The sequence below is a fragment of the Leopardus geoffroyi genome, chromosome A1 (genome assembly GCF_018350155.1).
Source record: "Leopardus geoffroyi isolate Oge1 chromosome A1, O.geoffroyi_Oge1_pat1.0, whole genome shotgun sequence".
NCBI lineage: Eukaryota > Metazoa > Chordata > Mammalia > Carnivora > Felidae > Leopardus > Leopardus geoffroyi.
In genome coordinates, this window is record NC_059326.1 from 147982898 (window position 1) to 148004890 (window position 21993).

At 32.3% G+C, this 21993-nt stretch overlaps 1 long non-coding RNA gene and 1 other non-coding gene across 3 annotated transcripts in view; both read right to left on the reverse strand.

Annotated features, from left to right (window-relative positions):
* The window catches only part of LOC123607990, a 184047-nt gene that overhangs the window by 107748 nt on the left and 54306 nt on the right, over positions 1-21993 (reverse strand). The window lies entirely within an intron of this gene.
* LOC123581907 lies at positions 11283-11385 on the reverse strand. Its single transcript, XR_006704081.1, has one exon. It is a non-coding gene; the product is annotated as a U6 spliceosomal RNA (small nuclear RNA).

Sequence of the window (21993 nt, forward strand, 5' to 3'; positions counted from 1 at the left end):
AAGAGGAAAAAATTACTATCATTGCAGTAGATGTTAAAAAAGCATTGATCAAATTTAAAATATTACTTACCAGAATTTAGATGATCCAGTAATAGGATTAATCTCTCTTAACAAGTTTTAAAAATAATAAAGCAAATGAGCAACCTGTGCAACACTAAATGAGTTTCATTATAGTGAAGACTAAGGAAGTATAATATCATTGTAATGATCAAAATGTGTGGTTGAAGTATTAGCTAATACACTCAGACACATATATTAAAAGTTAGAGAATAAATTTCAGTTGTTTCACAGAAAAGTGTTGTTTAAATATACTAAAATCAAATGAAAATCATTAGTACTAATATGAGAATAATATGGCTACATGGATTTCCTAGGGCTGCTATTACAAAATCTCACAAACTAGGTGGCATAAAACAAGGCAGATGTAATGTAAGTTTCTGGAGGCTGAAGTTCAAAACAAAGGGTTGGTTAGGGTTATGCTTCCTTTGAAACCTCTACGGGGGGATCCTTCCTTGCCTTCTGCAGCTCTGATAGCCTCAGGTGTCCCTGACTTTTGGTCAATTCCAATCTCTATCTCTTCTTATAAAGGCACCCGTTTTTGGATTAGGGTCTCTCAACTAACATGGACTCATCTTAACTTCACTGTATCTGCAAAGATCTTATTTCCAAATAAGGTCGCATTCACAGGTTCTGGGAGTTAGTACTTCAATGTATCTTTTTTGAGGATACAGTTTAAACTTTAACACTGGTATACAAGATAAAAACACAGGTTTCTTATGCACCAATACAAACAATTGAAAGCATACCTGCGTGTGAATATAAGTGTCTGTGTGTATCTACGTATTTATATATTTGTATGTATCTCTCATATTAACTTCCAAATAAGTAAAACATTAGAATATATATATATGTATATATATATATATATATATATACACATATATATACACACACACACACATATATATATATATATATATATATATATATATATATATATATAACAAATACATATATAGGTATCACAGATAACGTACAACATATACTTATATGGTACATACTTTTTTTAAGTTCATTTATTTTGAGAGAGAGAGAGAGAGAGAGAGAGAGAGAGAGAGAGAGAACACCAGCAGAGGAAGGTCAGAGAGAGAGGGTGAGAGAATCCCGAGCAGGCTCCACACAGTCAACACAGATCCTGACACTAGGCTCAAACCCATGAACCATGAAATCATGAAATGAGCCAAGATAAAGAGTTGAACACACTTAACCAACTGAGCCACCCAGGCATCTCTGGTATGTAATTTTATTACAAAAATATATCATAGTGTCTCCATCACATTGTAGCTCCATGACCTTAGATGGTTTCAAAAATTGCTCAGTTTTCTGTTTGCACAGCAGTAAAATGAGATAGTAGTAATACAGGCACCAAGGAGCGATAGTGATCATTAAATGTGTTGCATTTAGGAATGGGGACTAGCATAAAGTCAATTCATGATAATAGTATCTAGTAATTAAATTGTAAGAAACGTAAGCCCTATGTGAAGGATCATATAAAACTTTACCATGAAGCATTAAGAATAATTTCTTAAATAAATATCCTATCTTGGAAAACATTGTAAAGATAAACATTTCCCTCAATAAAAGTACAGATTAATGCAAACTCAATTAAAACCCAATTTCAATTTATGGAAAAACCTTATAATGATAACCATCTGTCATTTGATGCAAACTGTGTAACAACTCTGAAGAAATTTTTGAAAAATAAAGGTAGTGAGAGAAGTATTATAAGCTGTAAAAACCTGATTTTAAAAACACTGTATTAATCAAACATAATGATAATGGTGTATGAATTAGACTTTTGTATTTAAGTCTCATTTGGATCAGAGGATGAAGAATTATTAATTTAATATTGCTTCTGAGAATATAAATTATATATTAAGTATACTTTGAATTTATATTCAATATGAAAACAATTTTCAGATGAATATGACAGCTAACTGTATGAAAAAAAACTAACAAATCAAAGGCAAATATTTATTAAATTCTCATGGTGGAGAAAAAAATGGTGTATTAGTTTAAAAATATTTACCCAGCAATTCCAACCTCTGTAAATTTAAAAAAGGGAAAAGTACATTTGAAAAAAATATTTATTGAATATTAAGAGAAAATAACTGGAAGTAAAATAAATACCTATTAACAAAGAAAAGTTTAAATGAACATAGTACATGAATACAATTGAATTATATTGAGTATTATGTAACCATTAAAATATATTTTGTGAAATAATGAGTGAATAAAACCATCTTCCTATATAATTGTAAATGAATTAATGAGTATTAAACTAACGTATTCAGTGTCCTCTTCGGTTTTGCAAGTAAATAAATGTGTTCGATAGAAATATATGAACAAATGTAATTATTTTTAATGTATTATATAATAAACTTCTATTATTTATATAATCCTAACAAAAAATAAGGGCTCGTTTTTGAAATTTAACATAAGCAATAAAACTTTGATTTATCAGTTCAAGATCTTTCAACGATACACTCACAATTCATATTTATCTCTACCTAATGCATTAGAATGGTTCTTTCTAGGAGCACTCTGCAGAAAATCTGCCCCATTTTTTTAAAAGGGTAAGATTTTTCCTCCACTAAATCACAGGCTTATTATCTGACCAAATATGTTGTTTGAAATTATATAAATTTAAACATTTCTTTATAAAGGTCCAAAATTCTGTAGCAATATCTGACAAGTGTAGACAGAGCCCCTTCAACGTATACCCAATATTTTACACTGTATTACACTAAAGAGCAATTTGTTTCTGTCTCTCAGGGTTGAATCATCCAAATAGAAGTCAGTTCTAAGTCAAATCCCATGAAGTCAATATCAATCACCAACTACTGATGTTCACCCAAATCCTACACACTGGCATTTACTCTTAATAATGAACAGTCACTGATGAAAAATAAATATGGAAAAGTTTTCAGAATTTAACAAACTTTAAAAAAATCAAAGGTTTGACAGGTAACCCATTTCCTTAATAAATTAGTGGTTTACTGTGGGAGAAAAAAATCCAAGAACACAAGTTACATAAAATGTGATATACTTTGGGTATTAAATTAAGGAGGCATTACTAGCTGAGAAGGTATCAAAACATAAATTAATAAAATAGTATGTACGTAAGAAAAATTAATAATATGCCTAACTTAAATTATTTTTAAAGATAATGTACTCTCAGATCAGGAAAAATACAGTATGACAATACTGACACATGAAACATAATTACATTAAAAATACATGTTTTGTTGGGGCGCCTGGGTGGCGCAGTCGGTTGAGCGCCCGACTTCAGCCAGGTCACGATCTCGCGGTCCGTGAGTTCGAGCCCGGCGTCGGGCTCTGGGCTGATGGCTCAGAGCCTGGAGCCTGTTTCCAATTCTGTGTCTCCCTCTCTCTCTGCCTCTCCCCCATTCATGCTCTGTCTCTCTCTGTCCCAAAAATAAATAATCGTTGAAAAAAAAATTAAAAAAAAAATACATGTTTTGCTTAAGCAGTTCTTGAATCAAACCTGTAAAACGAGTCTTCGAATATTTGCTATTACCAAAATGGAAAAATTTATGGAGTATATATCAGAAGAGAAGCGAAGGTATTAATTTTTAGGTATAATTGAAAAGACTATTTATTGAACTAAATTTTCAGAGAGAAATGAAAGGGGTGAGAGGAAAAGTTTGCTATTACTTGCTGGTGACCTTAGGCAAATACGTTTTCAATGTCTCAGTTTCTTCATCTAAAATAACATTTCTAAGCCTTGGGATTTTGGATCAGACAGGTTTTTTTATTTTATTTTATTTATTTATTTTTTTAATTTTAAGGGGTGTTCTATGCATTGTATGATGTTCACCAGCATCCTTGGTCTATACCCACTGGATGCCAGGATACCATTCTGTATACATCCTATTATGTGGATTTTCTATCACTATTATACAGTAATTTTCATAAACATAAAGGTCTTATTCCAAGGTATTTTCAGAGAATTAGAAAAATTAATGTGGAAAAAATAGATATACAATCAAAGTACACAATATATACACTTAGGAATACATTATCTTCATTATATTTCACTTCATATAAAATCGTAACTTGGAAAGGAGGCAAGTTTCTTAGTCTTGCGATATATATCAAATGCGTTTCTTTTCAACATTTGATATTGAAAATGATCAAAAATTTTCCTGCATTTAAAATTATCTATTAAATACAAATTGGTAGACTTATTTATTTTTCAAAGACTAAAAAATAATTACATGGGGGCTTCAGTTATTCCTTATTTGGGTGGTTTAGTTTTCTTTCTAGTATTTTGTGCTTTTACTACTATACATATAAGAATATTGTGTAATTTTTTTCAGTTGCTAACATTTATTCATTTTGTTTAATGGTTTTCCATATTTGCTTTCTAAGTGACATTTGCTAAAATGCTGTTATTCTCCATATCTCTCTGCAGAGCACATTTATCCTCAATTATTTTATAATTCTTTCCTGCAATTATATGGGATTCTCTTTGTTATTAGAGATTACTTTTTGCAGTAGAAGGACATTCTTCTCGCTTTTAATTATGTTGTCTCTTAGAGGCACTTCCCCCCTCCCTAAAACAGTTGGAAAACTTGTTCTCAATGTACCATATGGTTGTCACCAAATTTTTTTTTATTTCTTCACATTTGATTAATATTCCTGCAGTGTTATGATTAGTAAACACATTACCTTCTGTCATGTTGTAAGTTTAAATTATTGACCTCTAAGCAAACATTTATGAAATTCCTTTTATCTTTTTTCTCAATATAAAATAAACGGCTCTCCTGAGGAAATACATATTTTCCCTTGTATGTTTCCAAAAATAAAGCATTTATTTTGGAGGTGTTTTAATTTCAACATATAGCATTAACATTACTAATCTATATTAATAAAGAATTCCAGATCCAAAATAAGACAGCCCCTTCTTTCAGTAAATCTTTGGTATTCTTGAGTTTAATTGTGGTTGTATCTTATTGGTATATAGGAGTCTGATTTTCCATGTCTGAGTTAACAGTTCCTGTGACGAGGCGGACATAACGACCCTGGTTAAGCAGGGTTGAGATGTGGGTGCATCTCTTATGTGGACAAGATAGGAAAAAATACAGACGACCCATATGTCCTACATATGTAATATCATATCATATTATATAATTTTATAGATGTTGTTATATATGTTGATTATATATATATATATCAATCACATTCTGTAATTATGTTATTTTATTTAAAATCATAACTATCCTGAGTGAATTTATTACTAAAGAGTACCAACTCTATCTCTCTCTCCCAGCCCCTGCCTTTTCTTTTACATGCACTCACACACGCACACACCGCTGATCATTTTGAGGTTCCCCCCTTTTTTTCGTAATATAGGAATTCATTGTCTGATCTTTTTACAAGTATGACTTATGTTGTAATCAGAAAATGTTACCTTACATAAATGTGTGAAACATTCTGTTGCAGATAACAGAAGTTATCAACCCAAACTGGTTTAAGCTCACCTGGCAATTTTTTGCTTTAGACAACAGAAAATCCACATACACAATGTGGCTTCAGAAATGGCCAGATTTAGCTTCATAAATGATGGGTCTGAACCCTGCTTCTGTGTCTTGTACAGATTTGGGTTATGTCTCCATCTCAGAGTTAACAATTCCTGTGACAAGGCAGGCATAATGATCCTGATTAAGAGGGTTGAGGTGTAGGTGCATCTCTTATGTGGATGAGATAGGAAAAATTGCAGACGACCCAAGAACATGGAGATTAGGTAGATATAGATATAGATAGATGTAGATACAGATATTTCTCAAAAAGAAAAAGAATGTTGAATAGATGGAAATAGGAGATGTCTCTTCCATGTGTGGTTAAGTTTTGGTCTGAAACAAATGCATGAACTATTAATTTCCTGAGGGCAGTGTCCACTGAATAAATTGTTGAAAAGGTAAATGAATCTTTGTTAATAAAATAAATATATCCAGATGTGTTTGTCACATTAACATGCCTCCCTCATCCTCTATATGATAGGAATTCTAGCAGAGGACAATGTTGGCAAGTATCTTCTCAGATACCTTAAGGATACTCATAGGAACTTTCTATTCACTATAAGAATTGACCAAACTATCCTCATTCTGTCAGACATAGTCACGCAAACATGGTACTCAAAGGAACTGACAATAAGTAGGAGAACTTTATCATACTAATGATATCTTACCACTCCTTGGAAACCAGAAAGCTCAATGTACTATGCTGTTTTGTGTTAATCATGTATAAGTTTGACATTTTGCAGGCAAAACCATGGATCTTTCTTGCAAAGTGTTCAGAAAAAGATCAAGGTAGATTTAACAAAGGATTTAATGCCTAACGCTATTTACATATTTGTTGAATAAATGAATAAATGAAGGAATATAAAATAAATTTCAATGAGCTATAATTGAGTTAGAGTGAAAGTCTTGGTTTCTTAAAAAATTAAGCAGAAATCTCTTTGGTTATGATACTTCGTGAAGCTGAAATAAACATATTAATCACTTTCTAAACTAAAATGTATTAAATACTTCCTGTTTAGTAATCAGGGATTAAATAATAAAATTGAATCTTCCTGATATTTGTAGAACTTTTCTGTGCTCATTAACATAAATCCTAGAATCTGTGATTACCGTCCACAATTTACATGTAAATGTGGAAAGTGTTGGATGTTGTGCAGCTCACTCAGTTCCACATACTGTGGAGATCACCCTCCCTTAAATAAACACCTGGCTTTATCACTTTTAAAAATTCCTGTAAGTTAAATAATTTTAAGCCATTCATTTATTTTACCTGAATCTCTTTACATCAGATGCTTGGTGGGACTTTTAGTGTAAAATGTAGTGTGAACTCAAGAAAGTATTTAGAGTCCCTAAAAGAGCATACAGAATAGAACTCTGAATAACACAGGAGAAGAATGAGCCATCGTATAACTATAATTATAACATAATAAACAGGATAGCACTCAATAAAATATTACAGTAATTAACTGAATCCTATATTTGTGTATACAAATGGAATCTGCACATGTTAGAAAAGCAAAGTAATTAGTATCTTCTACTTGAAACTGATTAATTCTCTTTTGAAACTGAGAGAGTTCAGAAGAGACTAAGTGTTCAATCCATTTTAAGATAAACTCCAGAATGTTTTTTTAGATTTTGGAAAGATATGTATTGCAGAGGAACTTCAAATAAATGTGACAAAGAAGGGCCAGTATTAAAAGTAGATATGAAAAAGAAGATCAGAAAGAAAAATCTCACTTCAGAAATGTAACAATTAGATTTTAAAACAGGAATAAAGTACTGCACTGTGAATGTGTGGAAGAAAAATCAACAATCCAGAAAAAGCACAGGATTAAATGGGAGGGGTAAAAAAGACTTGTCCTCCATTAACAACATCATTTAACATTGCAAACATACATGAAATTTCAGTTAAAAATGTTAGAATTAATTTTGCAAGACAGCCAATGCTTGGGAAGGCTGGACTAACCTAAGGCATTTTAATCTATAAGTGAGGCTTTGTCCAAGATCCTGCTGGATACAGCGCTCCTGAGAAGCTAAAGACTTGACAACACTCATTAATGTTCACACAAAGATGCTGTCTAAAAAATGTAATCCATGTTGGATATGTGTTTCCAGATTAGATACGAAAGATGAATAAAAATATTCCCATAAATATTCTTTGATGTCTTAAAATTCCTTTGGTCAAAGATTTTCCTAACTTTTTGATGCTAGGTAATGTTTGCTTTTGTTGTTGTTATTTTGTTTTCTTTTGTTTTCAATTGCTAGCATTTATTTTTAAATTAATTACTAAAAGCCCTTAAACATGTCCTGAGGTTTAGACATCTCTTTAATTTTGATTTTTATTCTCATTATTGCTATTAAATGCCAGAATTATATTTGCCTCATCTCTGTAATTATTGCTTTATCTCCCTAAGAAGCTTTTAAAACTTAGAGCCTTGAACCTGTTTTTTATTACAATTTAAGAGAACAACAGCTGAGGGTTTTTGTTTTGTTTTGTTATTTTTTTTGGCATATTTTCCAGGTTTTAAGGGCAGAGAAAATCCCTCAGAATTTAATCACATGCAGATATTTAGAAGGAGGCATGGGAGGTAATAAATTTTATATTTAACGTAATTAATTGCTTGGCTAATCCTTGGAAGTTTGAATAAAATATCTCCATAATTTAACATTAATTTCCATTTGGATAATGCAATGAATAATGTATTATGCTTTGTTAACTAGATATCTTTTAATAGGAATAAGAATGAGCAAGAACTAGACAAAAAGTTTTATCCATAGAATTGATTATAGAAAAATAAAAATAACTATTACATAGAAAATGGTATAAATAATTCAGTTAATATCATTAATAGTCATATCTAAGAAATATCAGGGGTTTTTAAATTGTTTTTTCTGAGCTTAAATATTAACATCACATCAAATTTTATTCCTTTTTATGTCCTTTTTTAAATGCTTCAGTGTACTGCAAAAAATAAGGTAGTATCTTCTTTTACAAAGCATAATACCTGAGACATTGTGGGAAACGTGGCTATAAATTCTGTATTAAACCAAATAAATTATAGTATTAGATATTCTCTCCTCTTGTAGTCAAAAACTTAGCTAGTAATTTTCAGGGTGCCTTATTAACTTTTAAGGGCTGAGTGGAGAGTTCTAAGATTGCTATTTGATTGGTATAGATAAGGACTGTTATTGGCAGTATTTACAATATTACAGGTTTTCCCCTTTGCAAATATGAAAGCAATCATCTATAAAGGTTACTTAGGTAAAAAAAGAGTTCACGAAAGCAGTAGGGAACATATCTTACTATTTCTCATTTATACTGTGTTTTTCTACACTTACAGTATGATACATGCAATTTAAAACTTTTACTATCTTTGTTGGCTTTAGTTAGGCACTTTATGGGTACATGAAATAGTAACATGATTCCAAATGGCCAACTGTACAAACACTGTCATTCTAGTATTAGATGTGCCATTCTCACCCATCCTGTCATGGAAAGAAAAATATCTCCTTAGATTCTGGTTTATCCTTAATGTGTTTCTTCCTATACAAATAAATGGTACATATTTTTTAAATTATTTTTTATTCAAAAAAAATTTAACGTTTATATTTTATTATTGAGAGACAGAGCTTGAGCAAGGGACAGGCAGAGAAAGAGGGAAACACAGAATCCGAAGTAGGCTCCACGCTCTGAGCTGTCAGCATAGAGCCCGACGCGGGCTCGAACCCACAAACTGTGAGATCGCAGTCTGAGATGACTTCAGATGCTTAACCGACTAAGCCACCCAGGCGCCCCTTTAAATATTTTTTTAATGTTTATCCATCCTTGAGAGAGAGAGAGACAGAGTGCCAGTAGGGTAGGGGCAAAAAGAGAGGGAAACACAGAATCCGAAACAGCCTCCAGGCTCTGAGCTGTCAGCACAGAACCTGACAGGGGGCTCGAACTCATAAATGGCGAGATCATGACCTGAGCAGGAGTCAGAAGCTTAACCGATTGAGCCACCCAGGCACCCGTGTTATATATATATGTATATATTTTAGTTCTCATTTTCTATAAAGAGTGCTATACTGAAGATAGTCTTTCTGCCTCACCTTTTTTGCAAAAGGTGACTAACACATCCCTTGGGATTTCCTCCATTTTATAAATATCCATATGTTTTCAAGTTTTTCAGGTATTTTTTCTACTTCTTTTTATATTAACACAGTAAACTTAAGATATTTTGTGTACAATTCTTTAATTTTGATGTATATATATATATATATATACATATATATATATATATATATATATATATATATATATAGACTTTTATAAACACCACTGTAATAAACACCAGCCCCGAATCTATTGGGTATTACCCCTTTGCAGTCACATCCTCTCCTCTCTCACCCTGGCAACCACTCATCTGTTCTCCCTGACTATAGTTTTGTGATTGTGAGAATGTCGTGTCAATGAAGCATATAGTTTTTAACAATTTGAAACTAGCATCTCTCACTCAGTGTAATCAAAACTATCAAAACTATTTATGCATAGCAAGTTTATTCACTGTTATTTCTGATTAATATTCTGGTGGGTGGATGTGCCAGGGGACACTAACCCATTCACCCACTGAAGAACATCTGTGTTATTTCCAGGTTTTGGAGACTATGAAAGAGCAGCTATAAACATTGGTGTACAAGTGATTGTGTACAAGTGAATATAGGTTTTCATTATTCTAGAACAAATATATGAGTAGAATTTCTGAGAAATACAATTAGTTTAACTATATAAAAAAACTGCCACAACTGTCTAAAGTAACTACACCATTTTGCTTACCTACCATCACTTTACGCCAAGTTCCATTTAGTCTGCATCCTCACCCACACTTGGTGTTACTAGCCATTTTTCATTTTAACTATTCTATTAGGTGTGGAATAGTATCTCATTATGGTTTTAATTTGTGTTTCCCTAATAGCTCAGAATATTGACCTTGGTTCATATGCCTAATTGCTTTCCATATGTCCTATCTGATGAAGTTTCTCAAGTCTCTGATTTTTTTTAATTGGGTCATTTGTTTCTTACTATTGAATTTTGAGACTTCTTTATAATATTCTGGATAAAAGTCCTTTTTCAGATATGTTATCTGCAAATATTTCCTTCTAATTTGTAGCTTATTTGTTTCTTTTTTCATTCTGTTAGTATCATTTCATCCTCTTAGTATCATTACTTTTCTACGGCATTTTAGGCATGCAGTTTATGTCTATTAAGTATAATTTGTCCATCTTTTTTTATGCATCTACATTTTTACTTGTGGTTAGAAAGCATTTCTGCACGGTCAAAGAGGAATTCACCTACGTTTTCTTCGAAAACTTATTTGGTTTTATATTTTTATATTTAGAGCTCTGAACTCTAAATATTTAGCCTTGTGCAATGGTGTGAGATTTGGATTTGATTTTATCCTTGTCAAATGACCAGCCAATTACCCAAATAATATTATTTAAAAAGCCTCTTGTTTCCCAAAAGATTTGAGATGCTACCCTCATCTCATATTAAACTGTCATATATTTTTAGTGTAATTCTGAACGTTTGTTTCTCTGGTTAGCATGACTCTTCATGCATCAGAACCATGTGTTTTAATCATGTAATGTCTATGTTATAATCCAGTGTGGGTTTATTCTCTTTCAAAGATTTTCTTTTTTTTTATGGAACACCTCACAAATTTGTGTGTCATCTTTGCACAGGAGTCATGCTAATCTCTATATTATTCCAATCTAGTATATGTACTGCTGAAATGAGCACTCTAATAGTGTCCTTAATCAGTATACCTAATGCTAGTAACACAATCAATTAATATATGCTAATTTTTTCTTGCCCTATTTCCTTTCCTTATTTGTAGCACTATATTGTAAGATACACGTGACATACATCATATAAAGCATTTTATTCCAACACCATTCATACATTCCTTTTAGTCTTTAATCTAGAATTAAGTATACAAAATGTCTAATGTTAGTCTTTTTGTTGTTATTGCCCCTATTCTCTCTTGATTGGATGAAGTTCATCTTCTAATAGATTCCTCAGGAAGGGCTAATGAGTACACAATTCCTTGATCTCTTGCATATTTAATCTTTTCATGTAACCTTGATAGAAACAGTTTTGCTGTTTATGAAATTCTTTGCCCACAATTATATTTGAGTTTCCTGAAAATGTTGGTCACTCTCTCAAATTTTTCTTGTTTTCCATAAGTACATATGATGGAGCATGGCCAGTAGCTTGGTGGAATGTGCTATTTATTTTTTCATAGAGCAAAGGTAAATTGAGGATGGCCTCTTATATTTATCCTAATAGCATGAATGGATATTTATAGTTTTATTTGTTCTTATTTTTATTTTATTTTTCTGTTTTAGAGGCGTGAAGAGGACATGTTGCAAGATTTATATTTATACAACCACCATTATTATTATAATAATTCAGAAAATATGTAAATGAAATTATTTTGCTACCAAATATGGAGACAAACATAAAATTCCTAGGTCATTGTCAAATCAGTAGCTTATTTTGTGTTGTAACTTGCTGGAGATAGTGACACCACTAGCTGTTTTTGCTTATATAGCAATAAGGGCAATGCACTCCCATGTAGTTGGGCTTAATGAATGCTTATCGGCTGAATAAATACTATATGTTGCTGAAAAATTAGTCAAAGGCATAATCCTACAGTTTATTCATGTTAAAATCATCCCAAACACCAGAAACGATGCTCAGAAAATGTTATTTTTCTTGGCTATTTAATCTTAAATGTATGCCAATAAACCTACTAGTCACTGAGAAAAGGGAATCATGGAAGTTCAATAGCTGATTTGTGTTCTTTGTTCCTTACATCCATATGGATCTTTTTTACAACAATGCACAAACCTTCATTATCCACTTAATTGCTTTGAGGCAGCCTCCCTCAAGGTGGACTATTCCAAATCTCAAATGTCCTCAAGGAATGAAAGGACCACTCAGCCTTTAAAGTAGAGCAATAACAAATTTATATCATTTTGCCCTTTCAAAGCCTTGCTAATCATTAAAGAATGAGGCTAGGATAAGCAGCATCAACATCACTTAAGAATTTATCAAAATTACAAAATTTCATGTGTCTTCTCAGACTTAACTAAATTAGAACCTGCATTTCACTAATACCCCAAGTAATTCAGATGATTATTAAAGTTTGAGAAGCACTACTTTATATGGATTGGAAAAAGATTTTAATAAAAAAAATACTAACAAAAGATAAGGAAGAAAAGGAAGAAATCAAGGTTGTCTACAACAGAGTTGAATTTAGCCATAGTATATTTAAGCAACATCAAGAAAAAAGATGAAAAGGCTAAGACACCAGCTACAGATTCAAAAGTCAAAGCAGCTACAGATTCAAAAGTCAAAGCAGCTGAGAAAGGGACAAGTTCTTCCACATCTACATATCTTTTCCTAGATCTATAATCATACATTTTCTTGAGATGCTTAGGAATCTATAGAAAACATACGTTTTTCATTCTGGACCTAAAAATAGCAAACCATATGAACTTGAAAAAATTAGTTTGTCTCTCAGCATCAATTTTCTTATGTGTGAAATAAAATGGTTGGCTAACAATTATAGTTGGACAATAATGTGAATACTGTCCTTTACAACAAAGAAAAATACTGTCAACTGAGACCATATTAGAAATTATGTTCTTCCTTTCTTCCTTCATTCCTTCTTTCCCTGTGTAGGAAAAAAGTCTCAAGGGCAGGGAACATTCTATTTATTTTTTAATCTTCAGAATCAAGCATAATAATGTCTCATGGTGAGTTCCCAGATGATGTTAGTGGATCAAACTGACAGAATACAATCACCAATGTTGGAGAATTCAGGTATTTCTTGCTTAGTAGATATCTGGTGGCCTCTCTTAGTGATAACTTTTTGCCAAGTGTTAATTCAGTTTGGAATGTAGTAAAGTTTATAACAAGGTAAGATGTAAAAGACAGATATTGTTCTGGGTTAAGACTATTAATGTACAACTCATTCCATTAATGTTTGTGTTCTTTTGAGAATATTTTATTTGTGCAAGTGTACAAATGTCTACAATGAAAATATTTACAAAAGATATGAATTTGCTGTTATGTTACTGCCTATATTTAGACATAAATGCAAACACGATTTTATCGCTAATTAATTGGCTAACACTTGACAATAATAAAAATAAACATTAGTAAATGAAATCATTAAATAAATAAAGATATAAATATTTCAGATGCTCATTATTGACCTCTCTACAAATATTTGTTAGTATAGATTATTTTTTCCAAATGTTTATTTATTTTTGAGAGAGACAGCATGCAAGCAGGAGAGGGGCAGAGAGAAGGGGACAGAGGATCCAAAGTCGGCTCTGCACTGACAGCAGTGAGCCTGATATGGGGCATGAACTCATGAACCGTGAGATCATGACCTGAGCTGAAGTCTGATGCTCAACCAACTGAGCCACCCAGGTGCCCCAATTACAGATTATTTCTAACACCTGGACTAGCTGAATGTATAATATGTATCTTTGGACCTGTAGTCATACTGGAAGTTTTGTACTGATACACATGAAAGCACCAAACTATTCTAACTTATATGTGCATGCATCTGTATTGACATTTCAGGATTATCTGTAAAATGCGTAATTTTATTCCAATATTGATACAGATACTAACACATAAAGATTTAATACAATCAGCTGTAAGGTAATCAAATGAAATAACCTAGAATCACTAATTATCCTTTTGTGGTAGTTGGCTTGATCTCCATCTACTTCTTAATATCCTGAAAATGGGTAAAAATATGGAAGCACCTTCATTTAATCTTAAAAAATATCACATTTCATTTTCAACATAAAAATAAGGCACTCAGAGTAAAGGGTAAATTCGTTAGTTTTATTACTGGGAAAAAAAGAGGAAAGTACTAAAATAAACTTTTTCTCCAACTTTGCAATTCATACCAATGTGTCTAGTAGTATCATTGAATTCTGATGGCCTCAAACAGACATAACCATAAATGCTAATTAGGAAAAAAGAAGAAAGTTAGGATGCTTCATTAATAATTAGAATGTGCTCTTACTATATAACCAGAATCAGAGTTCAAAAATAATTCATATTTTAATTAACTTCTTAAATATTTGCATGCAAGTCCAGTACAACTTGATCTTCAAAGACATACTGCATCAGTATTCTCTAAATATTACTGTGGAGAGTTTTAATAAGTTTATGGTTATTATAAGGCTGGAAGTTATAGTTAATTACTTTTTCTCTCTTGCAACCTATTAATAGTCTTCATGAAAATAAATTAGTCCTTTCCATATGCATGCATTATCACCAAGCCCAGCGATTTACTGATTACAACTATAGAATGGAAAGGATAAGAACTGAAGCTCACATTTAGAGAAACAAACCTTGCTCCTACTCCACTTCCCACCTCTTAGGACTGAATCTTCTACTAGGTTAAACAATTAAAACTTTTAGGAGATTTTTTGTTTTGTTTTATTCTCATTTGAATGATCACAAATGGGGATACTAACAGTACCAGATTTAAATGTTACATTTCAGCAATATTTATTTTAATTTTCTGCTATATTTTTGTAAACCATTTATAATTTCACCAAAATTCAAAATGCATTTCTCCTTGCTCTTAGATTTCACCATAACCACAACGCTATTTGTTTCTTTTGACCGTTTAATCATTTCACTTTCTCTTGCCTAACTTAATGTGCGTGTGTGAACATGTTTACATGTTGGTGCTTAAACAACAAAATAATCAAAAGATCAAGATCAGGATTCAGTTTCTCAAACTATTGCTCATCTTAACTTAAAAAGTTATGGACAAGCTTCCCATCCCCCAATGTGTTGAAGAGATGTGAAGAAAAACATTTGCAAAGGCAATTAAGAGTCTAGATGTAATTAGAACAACACAATCATTCTCATGAAAGATATGAAAAGAAGCAGATAAAAGAAAATGGATCATTTTTTGTTGTTCTTTTCAAAAAAATATGTCTCAACAAAGCAAACAAAAACATTGATTTGAAAAGATATATGCACCCTTATGTTTTATTGCAGAATTATTTATAATAGACAAGATATGGAAGCAACCCAAGTGTCCATCAATAGATGAATGGATAAATAAAATGTGGAATATTACTCAACCATTAAAAAAGAATGAGATCTTGCCATTTGCAACAACATGGATAGACCTAGAGGGTATCATGCTAAGTGAAATCAGTAAGAAAAAGACAAATATCATAGGATTAAATTTATATGTAGAATATAAAAAACAAAACAAACAATTAAACAAAGAATGGTCTCTTAAATATGAAGAGTAAATTGGTGGCTACCAGGGAAGTGGTGGGTAGAGGGATGGGCAAAATAGATAAAGGGGATTAAGAGGTAAAAAGTCTTCCAGTTATATAATAAATATATCACAAAGATGAAAAGGAAAGCACAGGGAATATAATCAATAATATTGCAATAATACTGTATGGTGACAGATGGTGACTACTTTTACTCTGGTGAGCATTGTGTAATATGTAGAATTGTCGAATTATATGTTGTAAACCTGAAGCTAGTATCATATTGTATGCTATTTATACTGAAAAAAGAATACAATCCAGGCCGTGGTGGTATAATGTAGCTCAAATTTTTATTCATTTTCTTATGTGTGGCCTGAACCAAGTTTCAGGAAAATTTGTAAGCTCTGCTTCAATGAATGGAATTCACGGAATAAACTTGAAGTTAAATCTACATCTTTGCTGAAGGAAAGTTATGTACTAAAAGACCAAGAAGCTAAATCTTACAACAAGGAGACTGTCCTTTTTAAGGGTGGTAATACAGGCCTGATTTTGTATGGCATATAGCCTTCATTAAGTAAATCCACCCTGGATCAGCTAATTCATAGAGAAAATGTATTAGAGATATAGTACCTATAATAGACAAGTAGATCCTCGTGGCTGATAAAAAAAATATGATTTATTTTATATAGTTACCTTTTCACTTTAGCCGATTCATCTATTATGTTTCAAATTTATAAAGTGCAGCAACATTCATTTACACCCATGTGCACGCACACACACACACACACACACACACACACACACACCACACGTTAGGCCGCATATGGGCTCTTTCCAGGCATTACCTAATCCTTTAGGGACCTTGGAAACATTGGGTTCAAGAGATTCTGTAATTCTTTTCTAGGTTTTCTCATTTATTTAAATAAAGCCTCAGTGATGAACATATTTATATGCAGAAGTTCCCCCTTGTCTTTCTAGGTTAATTCTGGAAATATAAATTTCAATGTTATTGGCATATATATGGCAACTGAAGTCAGCAAGTTTATGTTATTCTTATTTTCATGTTTATGGCATTGGTTTATGTGTTCCTTAAATTCACAGATAAACTCCACTTAGCCACAAAACATAATACTCCCATTGGATATTCCATTAGCAGCAGCCCATTTTATCCAAGTTAATTTTTACCCTGGGATTAAACATTAAATTCATAGCATAGAGCAAGGCCTTCTAAGCTTGGGGTGACACTTGACTGTGGCATTTCGGGAGTGTTTTGTATGAAAACAATACATGGAACAATTAAAGGTATAAATATGCTGTCTTTATCAAGCCATGGATGCTGACTGAGGAATGAAGTGAAGGGAAATCTATTCTTTCTCTTTATGGTGACTATAAATTTGTAAATTTGGAGTGGATAAAATACCCTCAAAATTTTACATATATGCAATATAAATATTAGGATTCATGGATTTTTCTTCAATGAAGCACATAAACAAAGTTAACAGATGGGGTGACAGCTTGGACTTTGATATTTACAACATCTACAACTGACAAGGGATTAGCATCAGGAATTTAGGAGGAACTTTTGCAAAACAACTAGAGACAGGAAAAACAATAGGAAATTGAGCAAAGAATATGAATACGCCAAGAAGTTAAAGTAGAAAATTCAGATTAAATTAAAACTAAACTAATATATTCACACCAATGGAAATTCAGATTAATACAATAATGAGGCAACATTTTAAGATGATCTGCTTAGCAAAAACTAAAAGATAATACCAATGTAAGAGATCTGGGAAAATTCAGTGACTCATGGCAGAACTGTAAACTGGCTATATTCTAAAAAGAAAAACACTGTGGAACTTCATGAAATTAAGTAGCATATATTAACATTCCAGAAATTCAGTACTGGGCATTTTTCACCAGAGAATCTCCCATTGACGTATAAAGGAACATGAATATGCCCATTTTCATGGTGGGAGAACTTACATGTAGGAAAATCTAGATATCTATTTTTAGGGGGAAAAATAAGTAGGATTCTTTGGATATATGCCTCAAAAGAGGCATACAGGGACACCTGGGTGGCTCAGTCAGTTAAGCATCGGACAATGAATATTGGCTCAGGTGATGATCCTACGGTTCATGAGTTTGAGCCCCACAACCAGCTCGGCACTGATAGCACAGAGCCTGCTTGGGATTCTCTTTGTCTCTCTCCCTCTCTCTCTCTCTCTCTCTCTCTCTCTGGCCCTCCGCCACTCACTCTCTCTCTCTCTCTGAAAATAAATAAATAAGCTTAAAAAAAAGCAGCATACTAGAAACAGAAACTAGAACATATCTTAAACTTCTGATGTTAATTCTATTCTTTAACATTATAGTAGAAACCCTATTTTTTTTTGTTTTTTTCTTGTTTTTTGATTTATTCATCTTCACCCTAATAATGCTAAATTGCTTTGTTATATTTGACTGTCGTTTTCATAACGTTGTTTTATACTGTCTTTGTATTTGTCTTTATTTTTATGTTCCCTCTCTTAAAATATGGCTAATTTTAATACATTTCTCATGTTTTTAATGGTCAAGATAATTAATGTTAAATGTAGATTTATTAATGTAATTTAATTTATATTTCCTTTTTACCTTCTTTCTTTTTTTACATTTTAAAAACATTTTTTCTATGCTTCTATTTGTTCTTTTCTGCATATTTTGAATTGATTATTATTCATCTTTTTCCTCTACTAGGTTATAAGTTATATGCCCTATTTCTATCAAATGTGTTGTTGAAATTTTAAAATGTGTATTCATTCAACTGGGTTCACAGATGATTACTAACATTCCTCTCCTCCTGAAAAATAGAATAATCTTAAATGGTCCTGTGAACTAACTATGCTTCTTCTTATCCTGTGTTGAGTTACTCTCATTTGCTTTTTTACTTCCTCAGAGAGAATTATCATAGTGTTTTACAGCTGTGGATATTTAATCCATGTTTACAGTTTTTTCTATGTAGATATATATATATACATATATATATATACATATATACACACACACACACACACATATATATACATATACATATACATATACATATATATGTATATACATATATATACATATATATACACACACATATACATATATGTATATATATTCTACATATATACATGCATATATGTATATGCATGTATATATTAGTTTTTAGGCTGCATTCTACTCTTGAACACAAATAATACTTTCTTGTCTAAAAAAGGGTAAATCTGCAGTAAGTTCTGTAGGTATTTTGAAGCTATTACTCCATTCTGTTGTCTTTATATACTTACTGTTAAAACATGTCTTGTTTTAACAAGTGAATCCCCCATATGTAATATCTTCTTTCTCTTTGATTATTTTTAAGATATTATTTAGTAAGTTTTTGGCACACTTAATTATCTGCACATTATATGTAGTTTGTTATGGACTAATTATATTTATCTTTGTTGGAATAAGCAGTAACATCAGTATCTGAAAATTCATAGAGAATAAAATCAATATGGTCATCTTAAAACATTCAGAAGAAGCATATTAAATAAAAATGCAACAACTACTTATGATTTTAAAAACAAAAGTAATAACCCTAGGAAGAGAGAAAAACAACCTCAATCTGATAAACAGCATTTTGGAAAAATATATAAAAAGAAACACAAAACTACAGCTAACATCATTGTTAATGGTGAAAGACTGCATGTTTTTCCTCTAATAATGAGAAAAAGACAAAGATAGGCACTAAAAACGACTTTTTAACATTGTTCTACAGATTACAATAAGTCCAAAGGACAAGGGAATGGAATAAATAAATCAAAGCACGCACTTTGGATATACAAAAATTGTACATTTACAAATAGAAATTTTATTTACAAAAGGAAAAATGGAATCAAAAGTATGAATGAAGGGAAAATAAGATAATATAAAAAATAGAGAGAGACCTTACATTGACCAAGGATTGTAGAGAAGTTAACTCCATATAAGCTAGCTATCAAGCATATGAAAATGTACTCATATCATTAGTCATGAAGGGAATGCAGATTAAAATTACATTTTGAGGGGCGCCTGGGTGACTCAGTCGGTTGAGCGTCCAACTTCGGCTGAGGTCATGAACTCACAGCTCGTGAGTTCGAGCCCCACGTCGGGCTCTGTGCTGACAACTCAGAGGCTGGATCCTGTTTCGGATTCTGTGTCTCCCTCTCTCTCTGCCCCTTACCCACTCACATTCTGTCTATGTCTCTCTCAAAAAATAAACATTAAAAACAATTTTTAATTACATTTTGAAACAGTTACAAACACACTATAATTAATAAATAGTTAAAATGATACTATCAAATGCTGACACATATGAAGTCACTGGAACTTACAGACTCTTGGTGTGGATGTACAATTTTACAAGCCTATGAAAGCAATTTATTAGTTTCTTATAAATTGACACACACAACACAGCAATTCCTTCCAAGAGAAACAAAAACATAAAATGTTCTTTATCCTCAACAGCCCGAAACTAAAACATCTCAAATTCACATGAACAATGTAATTACACATGAATATGTAAACAAATGTGTGTGTGTGTGTGCGCGCGTGTGTGTACGCGTGTGTGTGTGCGTGTGTGCGTGTGTGTGTGTGTGTGTGTGTGTGTGTGTGCCGGCATGTGAATAGTCTTGATGCTCCCAACTACCTGGCTACAGCCAGGTCAATGATCCTATTCAATCATAAGTTCTTTCCTTGGCAATTTAAACCCAGGTGCAGAGGCCCTTCATAAGCGAGGCAGTGAGAATTTTGGGGCACACATCCAGTTTAAACATAGCAATAAGAAAAACCAGATTTTTAAATATTTTTTTTTTAATTTTGTTTTTTAACGTTTATTTTTGAGACAGAGAGAGACAGAGCATGAACGGGGGAGGGGCAGAGAGAGGGAGACACAGAATCTGAAACAGGCTCCAGGCTCTGAGCTGTCAGCAAAGAGCCCGAGGCAGGGCTCGAACTCACGGACTGAGAGATCGTGACCTGAGCCGAAGTCGGCCGCTTAACCGACTGAGCCACCCAGGTGCCCCAGGAAAACCTGATTTTTAATAAACATGGACTATAAAAGCAAGTATCTACTAGCTCTGCTGAATGAAAAAAATAATAAGTAGGGGTGCCTGGGTGGCTCAGTCGGTTAAGCGTCCGACTTCAGCTCAGATCACGATCTCGCGGTCCGTGAGTTCGAGCCCCGCGCCGGGCTCTGGGCTGATGGCTCAGAGCCTGAAGCCTGTTTCCAATTCTGTATCTCCCTCTCTCTCTGCCCCTCCCCGTTCATGCTCTGTCTCTCTCTGTCTCAAAAATAAACAAAAAACGTTAAAAAAAATTAAAAAAATAATTTGGATTTTAATAGAGATACAGTAGTAAATTATTCATAGAAAATAAATATCAATAGATTATTAAAATACACTGATTACAAAAAAGCTTTTTCATGAAAAGCTCTCTTATGAATAATTTTATTATAGAAACAGTAATTATTTACATAGATTTTTAAATTAATGTGAAGTTAATTTATGTGATTATGAATCATAGTTAATGTAACTATGGCAGTAATTTAGGCTATAGTTCCTGAATCTTTAGGTTTAGCAAATTGACTGAGCTAAACATTGGAGACTCATAACCACACTGGAGCAGGATTCTCCCACATAATGGAAGATAAAATAGAAAATAAAAACAAATATATGACATTTAAAGAAATCCTCAATAACACAGAGCCAAACACTCTGCAAGATTCAGTGACTATTTTCATATCCAGTTAAGCAACTGACGAGACACAGATAATTGTTCACACAGACACCCAAATATTTTTGAAATTGACGAGAAAAATAAAAAGTAACTCAATTACTAAAATGAAACTACTGAGGTAAGATGAATGTATCATGTGTTACATGAATATGAGCACTAGAAAGAAGGCTAAAACATGGATCTTTTTAAATATATAAAATGTATACAATCTAAATAGGAGTGGGATTCAAAATGAGTTGGCAATAAAAAGAAGACATGAGGGGCAAGGGATTCGACAGCCAGAACTTGA